Genomic DNA, 19,375 nt, shown 5'->3' with positions numbered 1-19,375 from the left:
TGCTCCCCTGGTGGTCCTTATGAGTGTTTTTTGGCACGGGTACCTCCTACTTAGTAACTGGGTTCCTGTACCGTCAGCTGGTCCTTTGTAGTTCCATTGGCTCTTTACCTTCTGCTACCCATCTGACTTCCAGTACCATCAGCTGGGTCTCGTCAGTGTATTTGGCACGGGTACTCCCTCCTGCCCAGCCTGGTTCCAGCTTGCCAGCTGTTTCTGTGTAGTGTCAAGGTCAGTTTGCCTCCAAAATGTTGTCCTGTCGGGTTGCGGTCCGGTTAGCCGACTCTATGGTGTCTACAGATTAGGTGTTTCCTATGTGGGCTGCGGGAACTGCCAATGAAGGCTGGTTCCGTAGTGCCAATAGAACAAGCTGCCCCTGTATCACAGTGAGTTTTCGATAACTCCAGCGGCTCACGGCGTTGACATTTTTTTAATGTGGACCTTCTGCTTCCTATCTGAGTTCCAGCACCATTAGCTGGTTCTTTGGAAGTCAATCTTGAATAGGTCCCCCTGGGTTCCAGTACTGTCAGTGTATTCAAGGCAGAGCCTTTGGCTTGGGTGCCTCCTTCTCGGTATCAGGGTTCCACCAACGTCTGTTGGTCCTTGGTAGTGCTTTTTGGCATGGGTACCTCCTGCTTAGTTACTGGATTCCAGTACCGTCAACAGGTCCTCGGTAGTTCCATTGCCTCTTGTACCTTCTGCTACACATCCGGGTTCCAGCACCATTAGCTGGTTCTCGGAAGTGTCTTTGGATCTTCTACCTTCTGCTCCTCATCCTGGTTCCAGTACCATCAGCTGGTTGCAGGCAGAGCCTTTGGTTTATGTGCCTCCTTCTCGCTATCCGAGTTACACCAACCTCTGGTGGTCCTTGGTAGTGCTTTCTGACACGGGTACCTCCTGCTTAGTAACTAGGTTCCAGTACCGTCAGCTGGTCCTCGGTAGTTCCATTGGCTCGTGTACCTTCGACTACCCATCCGGGTTCCAGTACCGTCAGCTGGTTCTCGGCAGTTCCTCAGCCTTCTTTTACCTTCTGCTATCTTTCCAAGTTCAAGCTTTTTTAAATGGTTTTTGGTAATCACTCTGGATCTCCCTGACGACGACCATAAAGACGATGACCCTGAAGACCACCCCGAAGAAGACGACAACCCCGGAGATGATGACCCTGGAGTCGACGACCCTGGAGACGACGACCCTGAAGACCACCCTGAAGAAGACGATGACCCTGGAGATGATGACCCCGGAGATGACGACCCTGGAGATGACGACTCTGAAATCTATCCCAAAGAAAACGACGACCCCGGAGATGACGACCATGAAGACCACCCCGAAGAAGGCCGAAAAGATGACCCTGAAGAGGATGATGAAGAAGAAAGTGTGGGAGAAGTAAAAAAGAAGGTGAAGAGTAGGGTTGAGCGAAACGGGTCGTTCATTTTCAAAAGTCGCCGACTTTTGGCAAAGTCGGGTTTCATGAAACTCGATCCGACCCCTGTGCGGGGTCGGCCATGCGGTACGCGACTTTCGCGCCAAAGTCGCGTTTCAATGACGCGAAAAGCGCCATTTCTCAGCCAATGAAGGTGAACGCAGAGTGTGGGCAGCGTGAGACATAGGTCCTGGTCCCCACCATCTTAGAGAAGGGCATTGCAGTGATAGGCTTGCTGTCTGCGGCGTCACAGGGGCTATAAAGAGGCGTTCCCGCCGACCGCCATCTTACTGCTGCTGATCTGAGCTTAGGGAGAGGTTGCTGCCGCTTCGTCAGAAGCAGGGATAGCGTTAGGCAGGGTCCATTAACCACCAAACCGCTTGTGCTGTAGCGATTTCCACTGTCCAACACCACCTTCGGTGTGCAGGGACAGTGGAAGCTACATTTTTTTTTCTCTCAGCGCTGTAGCTCATTGGGCTGCCCTAGAAGGCTCCCTGATAGCTGCATTGCTGTGTGTACGCCGCTGTGCAAACCAACTGCTTTTTTCAAAGCACAAATCCTCTTGTTCCTTCCTTTCTGCACAGCTATCTTTTTTGTTTGTCCACACTTTTTATTTAATTTGTGCATCAGTCCACTCCTTATTGCTGCCTGCCATACCTGGCTGAGATTACTGCAGGGAGATAGTAATTGTAGGACAGTCCCTGTTTTTATTTTTTTTTTGTGGGAGAATAAGATTGGCATTTCTGCTAGAGTGCCATCCCTGTGTGTGCCATCTCTCACTCAGTGGGCCATAGAAAGCCTATTTATTTTTTTGTTTGACTTGGGTTCTAAAATCTACCTGAAAAAATCACTACATCAATCAGTGGGAGAAAAATATTGGCCTCTGGGCTTGTGTGCCACTCCTGACTCCTGTGTGTGCCATCTCTCACTCAGTGGGTCATAGAAAGCCTATTTATTTTTTTGCTTGATTTGGGTTCTAAAATCTACCTGAAAAAATCACTACATCAATCGGTGGGAGAAAAATATTGGCCTCTGGGCTTGTGTGCCACTCCTGACTCCTGTGTGTGCCATCTCTCACTCAGTGGGTCATAGAAAGCCTATTTATTTTTTTGCTTGATTTGGGTTCTAAAATCTACCTGAAAAAATCACTACATCAATCAGTGGGAGAAAAATATTGGCCTCTGGGCTTGTGTGCCACTCCTGACTCCTGTGTGTGCCATCTCTCACTCAGTGGGTCATAGAAAGCCTATTTATTTTTTTGCTTGATTTGGGTTCTAAAATCTACCTGAAAAAATCACTACATCAATCAGTGGGAGAAAAATATTGGCCTCTGGGCTTGTGTGCCACTCCTGACTCCTTTGTGTGCCATCTCGCACTCAGTGGGCCATAGAAAGCCTATTTATTTTTTTGCTTGATTTGGGTTCTAAAATCTACCTGAAAAAATCACTACATCAATTAGTGGGAGAAAAATATTGGCCTCTGGGCTTGTGTGCCACTCCTGACTCCTGTGTCTGCCATCTATCACTCAGTGGGCCATAGAAAGCCTATTTATTTTTTTGCTTGATTTGGGTTCTAAAATCTACCTGAAAAAATCACTACATCAATCGGTGGGAGAAAAATATTGGCCTCTGGGCTTGTGTGCCACTCCTGACTTCTGTGTGTGCCATCTCTCACTCAGTGGGCCATAGAAAGCCTATTTATTTTTTTGCTTGATTTGGGTTCTAAATTGTACCTGAAAAAATCAATAAATCAATCAGTGGGAGAAAAATATTGGCCTCTGGGCTTGTGTGCCACTCCTGACTCCTGTGTGTGCCATCTCTCACTCAGTGGGCCATAGAAAGCCTTTTTTTTTTTTTAATTTGGTTTCTAAATTCTCCTTGAAAAAATCATTTTATTTTATTTGGTTTCTAAATTCTTCCTGAAAAAAATAATTTTATTTTTATTTGTTTCTAAAGTCTCCCTAAAAAAAAAACAAAAAAAAACAAACAGTGGGAGATTAATATTGCCCTTTCTGCTTGTGTGCCAGTCTTGACTCCTGGGTGTGCCATCTCTCTCTCTCTCAAATTGTGGGCCATAGAAAGCCTATTTATTTTTTTGCTTGATTTGGTTCTAAATCCTACCTGAAAAAATCAATAAATCAATCAGTGGTAGAAAAATATTGGCCTATGGGCTTGTGTGCCACTCCTGACTCCTGTGTGTGCCATCTCTCACTCAGTGGGCCATAGAAAGCCTTTTTTTTTTTTTTAATTTGGTTTCTAAATTCTCCCTGAAAAAATCATTTTATTTTATTTGGTTTCTAAATTCTTCCTGAAAAAATCATTTTATTTTATTTTGTTTCTAAAGTCTCCCTGAAAAAAAAAAAACAAAAAAAAAAATCAGTGGGAGATTAATATTGACATTTGTGCTTGAGTGACAGTCTTGACTCCTGGGTGTGCCATCTCTCTCTCTCTCTCTCAAATTGTGGGCCATAGAAAGCCTATTTATTTTTTTGCTTGATTTGGGTTCTAAATTCTACCTGAAAAAATCAATAAATCATTCAGTGGGAGATAAATATTGGCCTCTGGGCTTGTGTGCCACTCCTGACTCCTGTGTGTGCCATCTCTCACTCAGTGGGCCATAGAAAGCCTTTTTTTTTATTTGGTTTCTAAATTGTCCCTGAAAAAATCATTTTATTTTATTTGGTTTCTAAATTCTTCCGGAAAAAATCATTTTATTTTATTTTGTTTCTAAAGTCTCCCTGAAAAAAAAAAAAAAAAAAACAGTGGGAGATTAATATTGCCCTTTCTGCTTGTGTGCCAGTCTTGACTCCTGGGTGTGCCATCTCTCTCTCTCTCTCTCTCTCAAATTGTGGGCCATAGAAAGCCTATTTATTTTTTTGCTTGATTTGGGTTCTAAATTCTACCTGAAAAAATCAATAAATCAATCAGTGGGAGATAAATATTGGCCTCTGGGCTTGTGTGCCACTCCTGACTCCTGTGTGTGCCATCTCTCACTCAGTGGGCCATAGAAGGGCTTTTTTTTTTTATTTGGCTTCTAAATTGTCCCTGAAAAAATCTTTTTATTTTATTTGGTTTCTAAATTCTTCCTGAGAAAATCATTTTATTTTATTTTGTTTCTAAAGTCTCCCTGAAAAAAAAAAAAACAGTGCAAGATTAATATTGCCCTTTCTGCTTGTGTGCCAGTCTTGACTCCTGGGTGTGCCATCTCTCTCTCTCTCTCTCAAATTGTGGGCCATAGAAAGCCTATTTATTTTTTTGCTTGATTTGGGTTCTAAATTCTACCTGAAAAAATCAATAAATCAATCAGTGGGAGATAAATATTGGCCTCTGGGCATGTGTGCCACTCCTGACTCCTGTGTGTGCCATCTCTCACTCAGTGGGCCATAGAAAGCATTTTTTTTTTTTTTTTTGTTTCTAAATTGTCCCTGAAAAAATCATTTTATTTTATTTGGTTTCTAAATTCTTCCTGAAAAAATCATTTTATTTTATTTTGTTTCTAAAGTCTCCCTGAAAAAAAAAAAAAAAAAAAAAAAACAGTGGGAGATTAATATTGCCCTTTCTGGTTGTGTGCCAGTCTTGACTCCTGGGTGTGCCATCTCTCTCTCTCAAATTGTGGGCCATAGAAAGCCTATTTATTTTTTTGCTTGATTTGGGTTCTAAATTCTATCTGAAAAAATCAATAAATCATTCAGTGGGAGACAAATATTGGCCTCTGGGCTTGTGAGCCACTCCTGACTCCTGTGTGTGCCATCTCTCACTCAGTGGGCCATAGAAAGCCTATTTTTTTTTATTTGGTTTCTAAATTGTCCCTGAAAAAATCATTTTATTTTATTTGGTTTCTAAATTCTTCCTGAAAAAATCATTTTATTTTATTTTGTTTCTAAAGTCTCCCTGAAAAAAAAAAAATCAGTGGGAGATTAATATTGACATTTGTGCTTGAGTGACAGTCCTGCTAGTGTGGCATCTCTGTGATTTGGTGCCACAGAAAACAGAGTGTGTAACATTGTGCCTGATTTTCCTTGTGGTCTCACCAACCTGTAAAGGGATATTGAAATCATACTGAAGTTATAGCTCACCGTGTAAGTTGTTTGACAGCAACAAATAAAGTTACTTTGGTTAAGTTTTTAAAACAATGAGGAAGTCTGGTGCAAGAGGTCGTGGCCGTGGGCGTTCATTGTCAACTGGTAATGATGGTAGTGGTAGTGGAGCATCAGGTGGTCGTGGGAAAAAAAATATTCCACCTAAGTCTTGAGCTGTGGAGCCAGGTTCGTCGTCTGGCTACACAAGGCCTCGAACGCTCTCTTCTCTGGGAGTAGGAAAACCGCTTTTAAAGCCGGAGCAGCAACAGCAAGTTTTGGCTTACCTTGCAGACTCAGTCTCTAGATCTTTTGCCTCCTCTTCTGAAACTGGTAAATGTAAACGCAGCGCGTCGCTTGTGGATGTTCACGGTCAGGGACAAGTCGCTTCCTTGTCCTCTTCAGCAAAAACAACAACAAGAGAGAAGGATGCAGCAGGCGACACAACGGGTTACTCCATGGAGCTCTTTACACATACCGTCCCTGGCTTAGAAAGTGAAATACTTAACAGGCCATGCCCATTACAAGTAGATTCTGACATGGAGTGCACTGATGCACAGCCACAGCCAGACTACTATGCTGGTCCTTTGACTCAGACCACAACATTGCCCTCTCAGGGTACTGATCCACAATCAGACCCTGATGAGACTATGTTGCCCCGTCACGAACGCTATACCACCGACCGACACGGTGACACAGACAAAGTTGCACACGAGCTAGAAGAGGAGGTAATAGATGACCCAGTTGTTGACCCCGATTGGCAGCCATTGGGGGAACAGGGTGCAGGCGGCAGTAGTTCAGAAGCGGAGGTGGAGGAGGGGCCGCAGCAGGCATCAACATCGCAACAGGTTCCATCTGCCGGGCCCGTATCTGGCCCAAAAAGCGTGGCAAAGCCAAAACCTGTTGGAGGACAGCGTGGCCATCCGGTTAAAGCTCAGTCTGCAATCCCTGAAAAGGGATCCGATGCTAGGAAGAGTGCAGTCTGGCATTTTTTTAAACAACATCCAATTGATCAGCGCAAAGTCATCTGTCAAAAATGTTCAACTAGCTTAAGCAGAGGTCAGAATCTGAAAAGTCTCAATACAAGTTGCATGCATAGACATTTAACCACCATGCATTTTCAAGCCTGGACTAACTACCATACGTCCCTTAAGGTTGTAGCACCCTCGGCCAATTAAGCTAGTCAGCAACGCAACATCCCTTCCGTCACTGTAAGGCCACCATTTTCCGCACCACCGGCAGTATCTGTGCTGGTTTCTTTGCCAGCCAAAAGCAGTCAGGGTCAGGGAATCACCAGTTTTGTAGGAGGAAATATTGCATCTAGGGCACCGGCGGAAACAATACCGTCTCCAACCGTCTCTCAGTCTGCCATGTCCACCGGCACACCCGCTAGTTCCACGATCTCCAGCTCTCCAGTCCAGCTCACCCTACATGAGACTCTGGTTAGAAAAAGGAAGTACTTATCCTCGCATCCGCGTACACAGGGTTTTAACGTCCACATAGCTAGACTAATCTCGTTAGAGATGATGCCCTACCGGTTAGTTGAAAGTGAAGCTTTCAAAGCCCTGATGGAGTACGCTGAACCACGCTACGAGCTACCCAGTCGACACTTTTTTCCAGAAAAGCCATCCCAGCCCTGCACCAGCATGTTAAACAGCGCATCGTCCATGCACTCAGGCAATCTGTGAGTACAAAGGCGCACTTGACTACAGATGCATGGACCAGTAGGCATGGCCAGGGACGTTACGTGTCCATCACGGCACACTGGGTGAATGTGGTGGATGCAGGGTCCACAGGGGACATCAATTTCGGGACAGTTGTGCCTAGCCCACGGTCTAGGAAACAGTTGGCTGCAGGCGTTCACACCCCCTCCTCCTCCTCCTCGTCCTCCTGCAGAAGCGACAGCTCTTCCACAGACCGCAGTCGGCCAACCACTCCATCGGCAGCTGACACTGTTGCACACCAGTTGTCCCATTATGGGCCAGCTACTGGCAAGCGTCGGCAGGCTGTATTGGCTATGAAATGTTTGGGCGACAACAGACACACCACGGAAGTTCTGTCCGAGTTCTTGCAGCAAGAAACGCAGTCGTGGCTGGGCGCAGTAGATCTTGAGGCAGGCAAGGTAGTGAGTGATAACGGAAGGAATTTCATGGCTGCCATCTCCTTTTCCCAACTGAAACACATTCCTTGCCTGGCTCACACCTTAAACCTGGTGGTGCAGTGCTTATTGAAAACTTATCCTGGGTTCTCCGACCTGCTCCTCAAAGTGCGTGGACTTTGCTCACATATCCGCCGTTCTGCTGTACACTCCAGCCGTATGCAGACCTATCAGCGATCTTTGAACCTTCCCCAGCATCGCCTAATCATAGATGTTGTAACAGGCTGGAACTCAACACTGCACATGCTTCAGAGACTGTGCCAACAGAGGCGGGCTGTTATGTTTTTGTGGGAGGATACACATACACGGGCAGGCAGTAGGATGGCAGACATGGAGTTGTCAGGTGTGCAGTGGTCGAAGATACAAGACATGTGTCAAGTCCTTCAGTGTTTTGAGGAATGCACACGGCTGGTTAGTGCAGACAACGCCATAATAAGCATGAGCATCCCCCTAATGTGTCTGCTGATGCAAAGTTTGACGCACATAAAGGATCAGGCGTCTGCACCAGAGGAAGAGGAAATCCTTGATGACAGTCAGCCATTGTCTGGTCAGGGCAGTGTACAGGACGAGTTAGCGGGCGAAGAGGAGGTGGAAGACGAGGAGGATGATGGGGATGAGTATATTTTTAATGAGGAAGCTTTCCCGGGGCCACTGGAAATTGGTTGCGTGGCAAGGCCGGGTTCTGGTTTTTTGAGGGACACAAGTGACGTAGATTTGCCTGAAACTGCCCCTCAACCAAGCACAACCGCAGATTTGACAACTGGAACTTTGGCCCACATGGCGGATTATGCCTTACGTATCCTCAAAAGGGACAAACGCATTACTAAAATGATGAATGATGACGATAACTGGTTTGCCAGCCTCCTTGATCCACGCTATAAAGGCAAATTGCAAAATATTATGCCACATGAGAACTTGGAACTAATATTAGCAACCAAACAATCAACTCTTGTTGACCGTTTGCTTCAGGCATTCCCAGCACACAGCGCACGTGATCGTTCTCACACGAGCTCCAGGGGGCAGCAGACCAGAAGTGTTAGGGGTGTACACATCAGAAGTGGCGTTGGACAGAGGGGTTTTCTGACCAGGTTGTGGAGTGATTTTGCTATGACCGCAGACAGGACAGGTACTGCTGCATCAATTGAAAGTGACAAGAGACAACATTTGTCCAGTATGGTTACAAACTATTTTTCATCCCTTATCGATGTTCTCCCTCAACCGTCATTCCCATTTGATTACTGGGCATCAAAATTAGACACCTGGCCAGAATTGGCAGAATATGCATTGCAGGAGCTTGCTTGCCCGGCAGCTAGTGTCCTATCAGAAAGAGTATTCAGTGCTGCAGGTTCAATATTAACCGAAAAAAGTACTCGTCTGGCTACCCAAAATGTTGATGATCTAACATTCATTAAAATGAACCACAACTGGATTTCGAATTCTTTTGCCCCACCTTGCCCGGCCGACACAAAGCTTTCCTATGAAAAGCTCTTGCCTGTGGACTACTGTGAATTACTTTTCTAATGTCTAATTTGCTGCAGCTGATTGTCCAGCATACGACATGTTTACACCTCCCTAAATGGCCAAACTCCCCACACGGGGCCGTGGTATCGCCACTTGGCGCAAGCACCCGTGAGAGTGCTGTTTGTCTGAAGAGGTGGGTGTGCCCGCTTTTGGTCGACGGCACTGCCACTGGGTCCCTCATAGTACAATAAAGTGTCTCTGGTGGTGGTGGTGCGCACCCAACGTCAGACACACTGTTGTAACATGAGGGGCCCTGGGCCTGTACTGCCGGCCACAAGAGAGTTCACCCACCCCCAGGTCAAACATTGCTCTACCACTTCCACAGTTATCTCTCACACTTCCACCAATGTTTAGACTATGCGCTGACATCCTTTCATTTCTGCCACTGACAATACCATTGTGTTGACATGTATGATGGTACTTAACATAGTCAGGGGCAGTGTCCTCTATTTACCACAGTAAATACTTTGCGCTAAATTAGTAGGTCTGAAACTACGCAGAGGATCCCACCCCTGTACCTAATGATTGCACCCTTTAGTGTTTTCGTTTTGTTTTAATGCGAGACATTCACATTTATTTATTGTTTTGGACTACTAACTGGCAGACACTCATTACAATCGGCCTCCGCTGACCAGACCACTGCTGCCCGTGTGCCCCTGGAACCAATTTTAAATTGCCTACAGCCAGCCCAATTTAATTATGTTAGGCCTTCGAAGCCTGTCTGCGGTCCCTCCTTCCACTAGGCCTCCACTGACCTGTCTACTGCTGCCCGTGTACCCCTGGAACCAATTTTAAATTGCCTACAGCCAGCCCATTTTATTATGTTAGGCCTTCAAAGCCTGTCTGTGGTCCCTCCTTCCACTAGGCCTCCACTGACCAGACCACTGCTGCCCGTGTACCCCTGGAACCAATTTTAAATTGCCTACAGCCAGCCCATTTTATTATGTTAGGCCTTCGAAGCTTGTCTGCGGTCCCTCCTTCCACTAGGCCTCCACTGACCAGACCACCGCTGCCCGTGTACCCCTGGAACCAATCATAAATTGCCTTTAGCCAGCCCATTTTATTATGTTAGGCCTTCGAAGCCTGTCTGCGGTCCCTCCTTCCACTAGGCCTCCACTGACCTGTCTACTGCTGCCTGTGTCCCCTGGAACCAATTTTAAATTGCCTACAGCCAGCCCAATTTATTATGTTAGGCCTTCGAAGCCTGTCTGCGGTCCCTCCTTCCACTAGGCCTCCACTGACCTGTCTACTGCTGCCCGTGTACCCCTGGAACCAATCATAAAGTGGCTACAGCCTGTCCAATTTTATTATGTTAGGCCTTCAAAGCCTGTCTGCGGTCCCTCCTTCCACTAGGCCTCCACTGACCTGTCTACTGCTGCCCGTGTACCCCTGGAACCAATCATAAAGTGCCTACAGCCTGTCCAATTTAATTATGTTAGGCCTTCGAAGCCTGTCTGCGGTCCCTCCTTCCACTAGGCCTCCACTGACCAGACCACTGCTGCCCGTGTACCCCTGGAACCAATTATAAAGTTCCTACAGCCATATGTTATTATGTTAGGCCTTCGAAGCCTGTCTGCGGTCCCTCTTTCCACTAGGCCTCCACTGACCAGACCACTGCTGCCCGTGTACCCCTGGAACCAATCATAAATTGCCTACAGCCAGCCCATTTTATTATGTTAGGCCTTCGAAGCCTGTCTGCGGTCCCTCCTTCCACTAGGCCTCCACTGACCTGTCTACTGCTGCCCGTGTACCCCTGGAACCAATCATAAAATGCCTACAGCCAGTCCAATTTTATTATGTTAGGCCTTCAAAGCCTGTCTGCAGTCCCTCCTTCCACTAGGCCTCCACCACCTGTCTACTGCTGCCCGTGTACCCCTGGAACCAATCATATAGTGCCTACAGCCTGTCCAATTTAATTATGTTAGGCCTTCGAAGCCTGTCTGCGGTCCCTCCTTCCACTAGGCCTCCACTTACCAGACCACTGCTGCCCGTGTACCCCTGGAACCAATTATAAAGTGCCTACAGCCATATGTTATTATGTTAGGCCTTCGAAGCCTGTCTGCGGTCCCTCCTTCCACTAGGCCTCCACTGACCTGTCTACTGCTGCCTGTGTTCCCCTGGAACCAATCATAAAGTGCCTACAGCCTGTCCAATTTTATTATGTTAGGCCTTCAAAGCCTGTCTGCGGTCCCTCCTTCCACTAGGCCTCCACTGACCAGACCACTGCTGCCCGTGTACCCCTGGAACCAATCATAAATTGCCTACAGCCAGCCCATTTTATTATGTTAGGCCTTCGAAGCCTGTCTGCGGTCCCTCCTTCCACTAGGCCTCCACTGACCTGTGTACTGCTGCCCGTGTACCCCTGGAACCAATTTTAAATTGCCTACAGCCAGCCCATTTTATTATGTTAGGCCATCGAAGCCTGTCTGCGGTCCCTCCTTCCACTAGGCCTCCACTGCCCTGTCTACTGCTGCCCGTGTACTCCTGGAACCAATTATAAAGTGCCTACAGCCCTTTTCACTTTATGCAGTATTAGCCCTCTGTGTCTGTACTGCTACATACTTAGGCAGGTAACTGGTTCATGCAGCTTTACATGAACACCTGAGCCTTACACTATAGCTGGTCCGAATAACTAAAGCAATTGTTACCATCCACCTCTCGTGTCTCCCCTTTTCCCCATAGTTTGTAAGCTTGCGAGCAGGGCCCTCACTCCTCCTGGTATCTGTTTTGAACTGTATTTCTGTTATGCTGTAATGTTTATTGTCTGTACAAGTCCCCTCTATAATTTGTAAAGCGCTGCGGAATATGTTGGCGCTATATAAATAAAATTATTATTATATTATTATTATTACAGCCTGTCCAATTTAATTATGTGAGGCCTTCGAAGCCTGTCTGCGGCCCGTTCTTTCAACTACTACTACACTGACCTGTCTACTGCTGCCCGTGTACTCCTGGAACCAATTATAAAGTGCCTACAGCCTGTCCAATATAATTATGTTAGGCCTTCGAAGCCTGTCTGCGGCCCGTTCTTTCAACTACTACTACACTGACCTGTCTACTGCTGCCCGTGTACTCCTGGAACCAATTATAAAGTGCCTACAGCCTGTCCAATTTATATGTTAGGCCTTCGAAGCCTGTCTGCGGTCCCTCCTTCCACTAGGCCTCCACTGACCTGTCTACTGCTGCCCGTGTACCCCTGGAACCAATCATAAAGTGCCTACAGCCTGTCCAATTTTGTTATGTTAGGCCTTCGAAGCCTGTCTGCGGTCCCTCCTTCCACTAGGCCTCCACTGACCAGACCACTGCTGCCCGTGTACCCATGGAACCAATTTTAAATTGCCTACAGCCAGCCCAATTTTATTATGTTAGGCCTTCGAAGCCTGTCTGCGGCCCGTTCTTTCTACTACTACTACACTGACCAGTCTACTGCTGCCTGTGTACCCCTGGAACCTATTTAAAAGTGCCTACAGCCCAATATTTTTTTATGTTAGGCCTTCGAAGCCTGTCTGTGGCCCGTTCTTTCTACTACTACTACACTGACCAGTCTACTGCTGCCCGTGTACCCCTGGAACCAATGTTAAAGTGCCTACAGTCCAATATTTTTTATGTTAGGCTTTCGAAGCCTGTCTGCGGCCCGTTCTTTCTACTACTCCTACACTGACCAGACCACTGCAGCCTGTGTACCCCTGGAACCTATTTTTTATTGCATAGAGCATCCTTTTTTTAATAGTAGGCGTACAAAGTCTGTCTGCGGTCAACTATTGAAATTGTCCTCCACTGCCCAGAGCAATGCTGCCTGTGTACCCCTGTAACCTTTTATAAGCTGCAGTGAGCCACATTTTTGGTTTAAGGCCTACTTCCTGTGTCTGTCTGCGCCACTCAATTCAGCTGTGTTCCTTTGAAAAAAGCTGAGCGTCAATAGTCTTGTTTTCAGCCTCTAGGAATTTTAAAACTGCATTGGGGCTACAACTTTGGTAGGGCCTACTAACGGTGTCTGCCGTCACAAGGTGTGCCCCAGGTTTCGTCCACATTGCTTCGATCTTCCTACTCTCGTTTAGTAGTTGGTGAAAACTACACTGCATAAGGCCTACAAATTGGGTATGGGGTGTAGAGACGGTGTGTTCAACTCCAAGGTGTTCCCCAGGTTCCCTCGCCATTGCTTCAATCTTAATGCTCTCGTTTAGTAGTTGTTGGAAACTACACTGCATTAGGCCTACACATTTGGTATGGGGTGTAGAGACGGTGTGTTCAACTCCAAGGTGTTCCCCAGGTTCCCTCGCCATTGCTTCGATCTTAATGCTCTCGTTTAGTAGTTGTTGGAAACTACACTGCATTAGGCCTACAAATTGGGTATGGGGTGTAGAGAGATGGTGTGTTACACTCCAAGGTGTTCCCCAGGTTTCGTCCACATTGCTTCGGTCTTCCGACTCTCGTTTAGTAGTTGTAGAAAACTACACTGCATTAGGCCTACAAATTGGGTATGGGGTGTAGAAAGATGGTGTGTTACACTCCAAGGTGTTCCCCAGGTTTCGTCCACATTGCTTCGGTCTTCCGACTCTCGTTTAGTAGTTGTAGAAAACTACACTGCATTAGGCCTACAAATTGGGTATGGGGTGTAGAGACGGTGTCTTCCACTCCAAGGTATTCTCCAGGTTGCCTTTCCTGAGCTTCTATCTTCAGGCTCTTGTTAAATAGTGGTTAAATGGAACAACTGCATTTGGCGTACTAGTTGGTTTGGGGCCTACTAACAGTGTCTGCCGCTCCTTGCTGTTCTCCTGGTTTCCTGTCCTGAAATTCCATTTTCAGGCTCTCGTTAAGTAGTTGTTAATGTTAGACTGCATTTGGCCTACTAGTTGGGTTGGGGCCTACTATCGGTGTCTGCCACTCCTTGCTGTTCTCCTCCACTGAACAAAGCTGTGCCGCCTGTTTACTACGGTTGCCAATTTTGAACTGCATTTCGACTACTTACTGATTTGGGCCTACTCTCTGTGTCAGCCTCTCATTCCAGTTGTCCTCCACTGCAATGCCCCCTGGTTAGTCCTGTGTTACCAATTTTGAACTGCATTTAGCCAACTTTATTCTTTGGGCCTTTATCTGTGTTTCCTCCTCATCCTGCCCATTGCCCAGCCAGTGATAGATGAGTCTGCTGGTACATTGACCCATAACGCAACATTCCCAGTGCACGCTACACAGCAAGATTGTGACCCTGCTGAAAGTCAGGTTCCTCTTCCCGCATACCATACCACCTTACACGGGGACAAAGAGGAAGGTGCAGATGAAAGTGCAGGTTCCTTCATCAGGTGGGGGGAGGAATACTAGTTGGCGACGTCACTGGCACAGGGCCTCTCATAGTACGCAAAAGTGTTGCTGCCGGTGGGAGGCGCCCCCGCCGTGCAAACACACCGCTGTACTTTGAGGGGCCCTGTGCCAGTGCCAATGCCAACGAGTGGGCCCCCCCTGCTTGCTCAGGATCACAGCACTTGCAAAGTTGAAATACTTACCTCTCCCTGCTCCACTGCCATGACGTGTTCCAGATTTCCTGGGCCCACTAATTACTTGAACCAGCCCTACCCCCCACAACTTTAGCCAAATGACCCCCAATTTCAAATGCCTTCCAATTATTATAAGGTAAATTACAATTGACAAGCTTCTGTAACAAGAATGGATGTTTTTGCCATTAAAATGGGCAGTGTAGGTGTTTTCCTGGCCTCCACTCACTGCCGACTATGCTCCCCCATTGACTTGCATTGGGTTTCGTGTTTCAGGCGATCCCCGACTTTTCGCGATAATCGGCCGATTCCACTCGACTCGACTTTTGAGATAGTCGGGTTTCGCGAAACACGGCTCGACTCTAAAAAGGTCAAGGTCGCTCAACCCAAGTGAAGAGCATGGAAGTAGTGAAACTTAAATATCTGACAAAATATAAAAAAAGCTTAACATAGTCAATATCTTTGTAACTCTGAACTGTAATGTGCTGCTGCAGTGCAGTATAGAGCAACCTCCACCAGGGGGTGCTGGTTAAGAGAAAGAGGTTGTACACACAGCGCAGCAACACTGAATAACAACACAGGTGTCACAGGTAGGGTTGAGCGACTTTTACTTTTATAGGATCGGGTCGGGTTTCCCGAAACCCGACTTTTTCCTATTAGGTATATACTCACCCTCGGACACGCCCTGCTTCTTTCCGGCAGCCTTCCTTCCTAAGAATTAGCGCTTGAAGGACCTTCGGTGACATCGCGGCTTGTGATTGGTTGCGTGAGCGGTCACATGGGCAGTCGCGCGACCAATCACAAGCCGCGACGTCATCTAAGGTCCTTCACGCGCTGATTCTAAGGAAGGAAGGCTGCCGGTTAGTACCAGGGCGCGTCAGAGGGTAAGTATAGAAATATTTTTTATTTTAATTCTTTATTTTACACTTAAATATGGATTCCGATACCGATTTCCGATATTGCAAACATATCGGAACTCGGTATCGGAATTCCGATACCAGATTCAGAAGATCGCCGACCTCTTAAAAAAAAATTAATTCCTGCTATTCCATTTGATTGGGCTAAACCTCTATGCCTTTAATGTCTCCTCCACCTCCCCCAATACATTCTACATTATTCTTAGTTGCTTTCCTTCATGTAGAATTAACCTACAAGGAAAGAAAGGGTTTATTTCAATTCCGATATTTTAGTCCCATTGACTTGCATTGGTTTCCGGTATCGGTATCGTCGATATCCGATATTTTTTGGATATCGGCCAATCCAATCCGATACCGATATTTCCAGATATCGGGAGGTATCGCTCAACACTACTCATAAGTTAAAAATAAATACAATCCTCCCAGAAAAAGTGCTGGAAATGCTTTGGGCTTTTCTTTTTTTTCACTGCAGTTGGAATTTTTTATTGCCATTTTTCAATACATTGTTTGGTAAACTGAATAGTGTAATTCAAAACTGTAACTCATATTTCAAAAACCAAGACCTCATGTGGCAATGTTAAAGGAAAACTAAAAAAATTATTGCTCTTGGAAGAAAAGGAGAAAAAATTAATCTGCAGACAAGAACATTGGCTACATCAGGATGAAAATAACACCTATGAGAATACAGAGAGAGAGAGGAGTGTGATGTTCAATGGAATATGTTACATAGGAATTTTGAAGTTATATAAATTGTATTGTAGTATTAATATCACTGTTAACATGCCGCAATACTGTGGTGAGAATCTAGGTACCACTGAAAAGTTCTTGCATGTTGTAAAATTCCCTGTAATGTTTACCTCATTATTAAATTGTGACTTAATGCGCTCTAGTTTGGTAATGTTTGCAGGAAACAACAATGAAATCTTAATTATACAAAATGATAAGACATACTAATCTTCTTGTGACATCAAAGATGCTGGGCAGCGAAACACTAAATGCTGGTATTGAAGATTGTTCCAAGGTTGAGCTGACACAACTGTGAATAATAAAGATGGGCAAATGTATTCACTTTGAATTCAATTCAATTAGAATTTCACAAAAAATCTGTAAGCTCCAGAATATGGACTTTTTGTTACTGAGTCTAAACAAATTCAGCAAAATGCTAACTAATTTTTACTGTAATTTTCTATGAATTGAAGATTTACTTTTTCAACATTTTCCAAGGTCTTTAAAAACTCTTACCATATTATAAATATTAACTTATCATCTCATCATATTTTACATTTGTGTTTTCAATGTTATTTCCTGAAAAAATTACTATACTGGTGAGATTTTATTTTTTGGGGATAATATATTCATAGTTATTGATTTTGTCAAAAAAGAAAATGGTCTGATCACTGATCTAACAATATGAGTATCCATTTATTGGTGCTAGACGTTTGACAAATTTTAGACCACACACAATACATAAAATATGTTATCACGGGCAAAGCATTATTATAGTACATGATCTCTCTTATTTTTTAAGTCCATAAAATGTGTAATAAGAGGGAAGATCGTATTGCCAATAGAGGAATTTACCAACAGGAATTGTTAAATTAATGAACCTATCTTTATATTCAGCTTTATTATTACCTTTAAGGCAATGCAACACATTAAAATGAATAACATAAGGTTTCACATATTGTGACTTCTTTTCTGTTTTAAACTTTAAACCACATTTTAAGAGATTTTCCTACAGAGGAACCTTCCCAGACATAATATTATTGAATGAAGCCAGGTCTACCACAGGAGAATGGGTGGGGTGTATATATCAGAAAGTCAGCAAATATTTTCATCTGTGTTGCATTTAGTGTATATATTAAGAATAAATCATTATTCAGGCCCAATGAGTGCATCAGATATTAAGTAGGGTACTGGCAGGGAACAATGTTCAATAACTAAATTTCATTTTTGTTTTCATCTGAAAAAATTCCTCCAAGAAATGACCAAAAATTAATCAGAAAATAACTGTTATTATGTTGCTGGATAACTTTATGGAACTTAAACACTGGTACAGGTGAAGAAATGCTTACTAATGTTAGCCACATCTTTACAGCTCTAAATTGCATGTTGCCCATTGATTTAGGATTCACACAATTATTCATCCCGAGAGGAGAGATTAGATTCTTCTCTTCAGTTTGTGTTTTGAAGTGATTTAATTTCAGTATTAATGATTGATGTAAGAGACAAATAAGATGCAGTGCCACTGGAAAAGATTCCGCCATGAAACAAACTGTGCTCTGCCGGGAAATGTGGATCTGTGATGACCCAGGTACTGACCACTCGTGTATAATGTATGATAATCCATAAGATATTAGCTGCACTTTGATGTTTCAGCGGTGTGGAAAATGGAGAGAAGCAAGGATTTTTTTTTCTGTAAATTGAATCTCACAAATTTTTGAATTGGTGTTAAATCAGGAATTTCCACAAATTAATTCAAACACAATATCATCCTTGGATGAATATGAATACTTTTATCTTTATTAGCTAGCCATTTTTCTCAACTTTGTGTCAACTAATCTGTTAACTAATTCTTCAAAATTTTTTGGAATGATTCAACAAAAACTACCAAATATTGTTCTACTAAGAGCTTTTTGACTTCTAAATACATACTCTTTCCTTATATGTTAAAATACATAGATTCAATTATAAGGAAACCCTGCTAATGTTCTCTCAGCAAGCACTAATAAGTATCCTGAACTCTCATCAATATAAGGTCGGGATCACACTAGCGTATGGCATCCAATGCAATATGCTAATGACCCTCGGCTCATGCTCTGCTGTGAGCGGGGGCCAAGTGTCAGGCTACTGTGGTCCAATCTTCTTGCACAGAGAGAATCGGAGCGCAGCTGCTGCGGAGGAGAAAGTAATTTCTCCATCTTCTCCACTGCCGGCGTCGGCGTATATCGCACCATACTTGGATGATATCCGAGTGATGTGCGTTGTGTCACTCGCACCCATAAACTTATATGGGTGCGAGTGAGTCAAGACTCGGCAGATTTTTATCGCATGCCAATTCGGCATGAGAAAATAATCGCAGAAATGATCTGCTCCATAAATTAACACTGGTCCAAGTGCTATGTGATATTTTCTCTCACATAGCACTCATCTGTATTCTACGATAGTGTGACCTCGGCCTAAATCAGATTGTACCTGGTAGAGTCGGGCATTGTGGAATTGAATTATACTTGAATTTTACTTAAATTCATATTCTCCAGAATGCAGTTTTATGGTAATTTGCTGCACACAGATTTGGCAAAATGTAAAAAAAGGAAAACTAATACTGCTTTTTCTACCCCTTACAACTCTAAGCACCTCTTTTTTTTTTTAAATCTGCCGAGTGCTGTGACTTCTGGTAATATTCATGTTAGGCTGGTTCTTACGAACACTATTAGGGCCTGTGATGTTACTGCATGGGTAAACACTACTGCATTAATATAGAAATGTGTTTATTTTTTTTACGTTTTATAATTTTTTTGCAAAACAGTCACAGTTGATAAAAATTACCGTATTTTTCTGACTATAATACGCATTTTTTCACCAAAAATTTTTGGGGAAAGTGGGGGGTGCGTCTTATAATCCGAATCTGTGTGCTGTGCTGTAGAGAGGGGGGAGCAGCTCTGGAGTGGTGTCAGGGGGCTGGAGTGGGCTGGTTGCAGGCTGCAGAGACAGCAAGAGGTCCTGTGCTTCCGCTCATTAGCCTCATGTAATATTCACTGCACCTGCTGTCCATCACCTCAGTGCTGAAGCTGCCCG

Source organism: Ranitomeya imitator, chromosome 4 (assembly GCF_032444005.1).
Source record: "Ranitomeya imitator isolate aRanImi1 chromosome 4, aRanImi1.pri, whole genome shotgun sequence".
NCBI classification, from domain to species: Eukaryota; Metazoa; Chordata; class Amphibia; order Anura; family Dendrobatidae; genus Ranitomeya; species Ranitomeya imitator.
Note: the sequence above shows the minus strand (reverse complement) of the source record.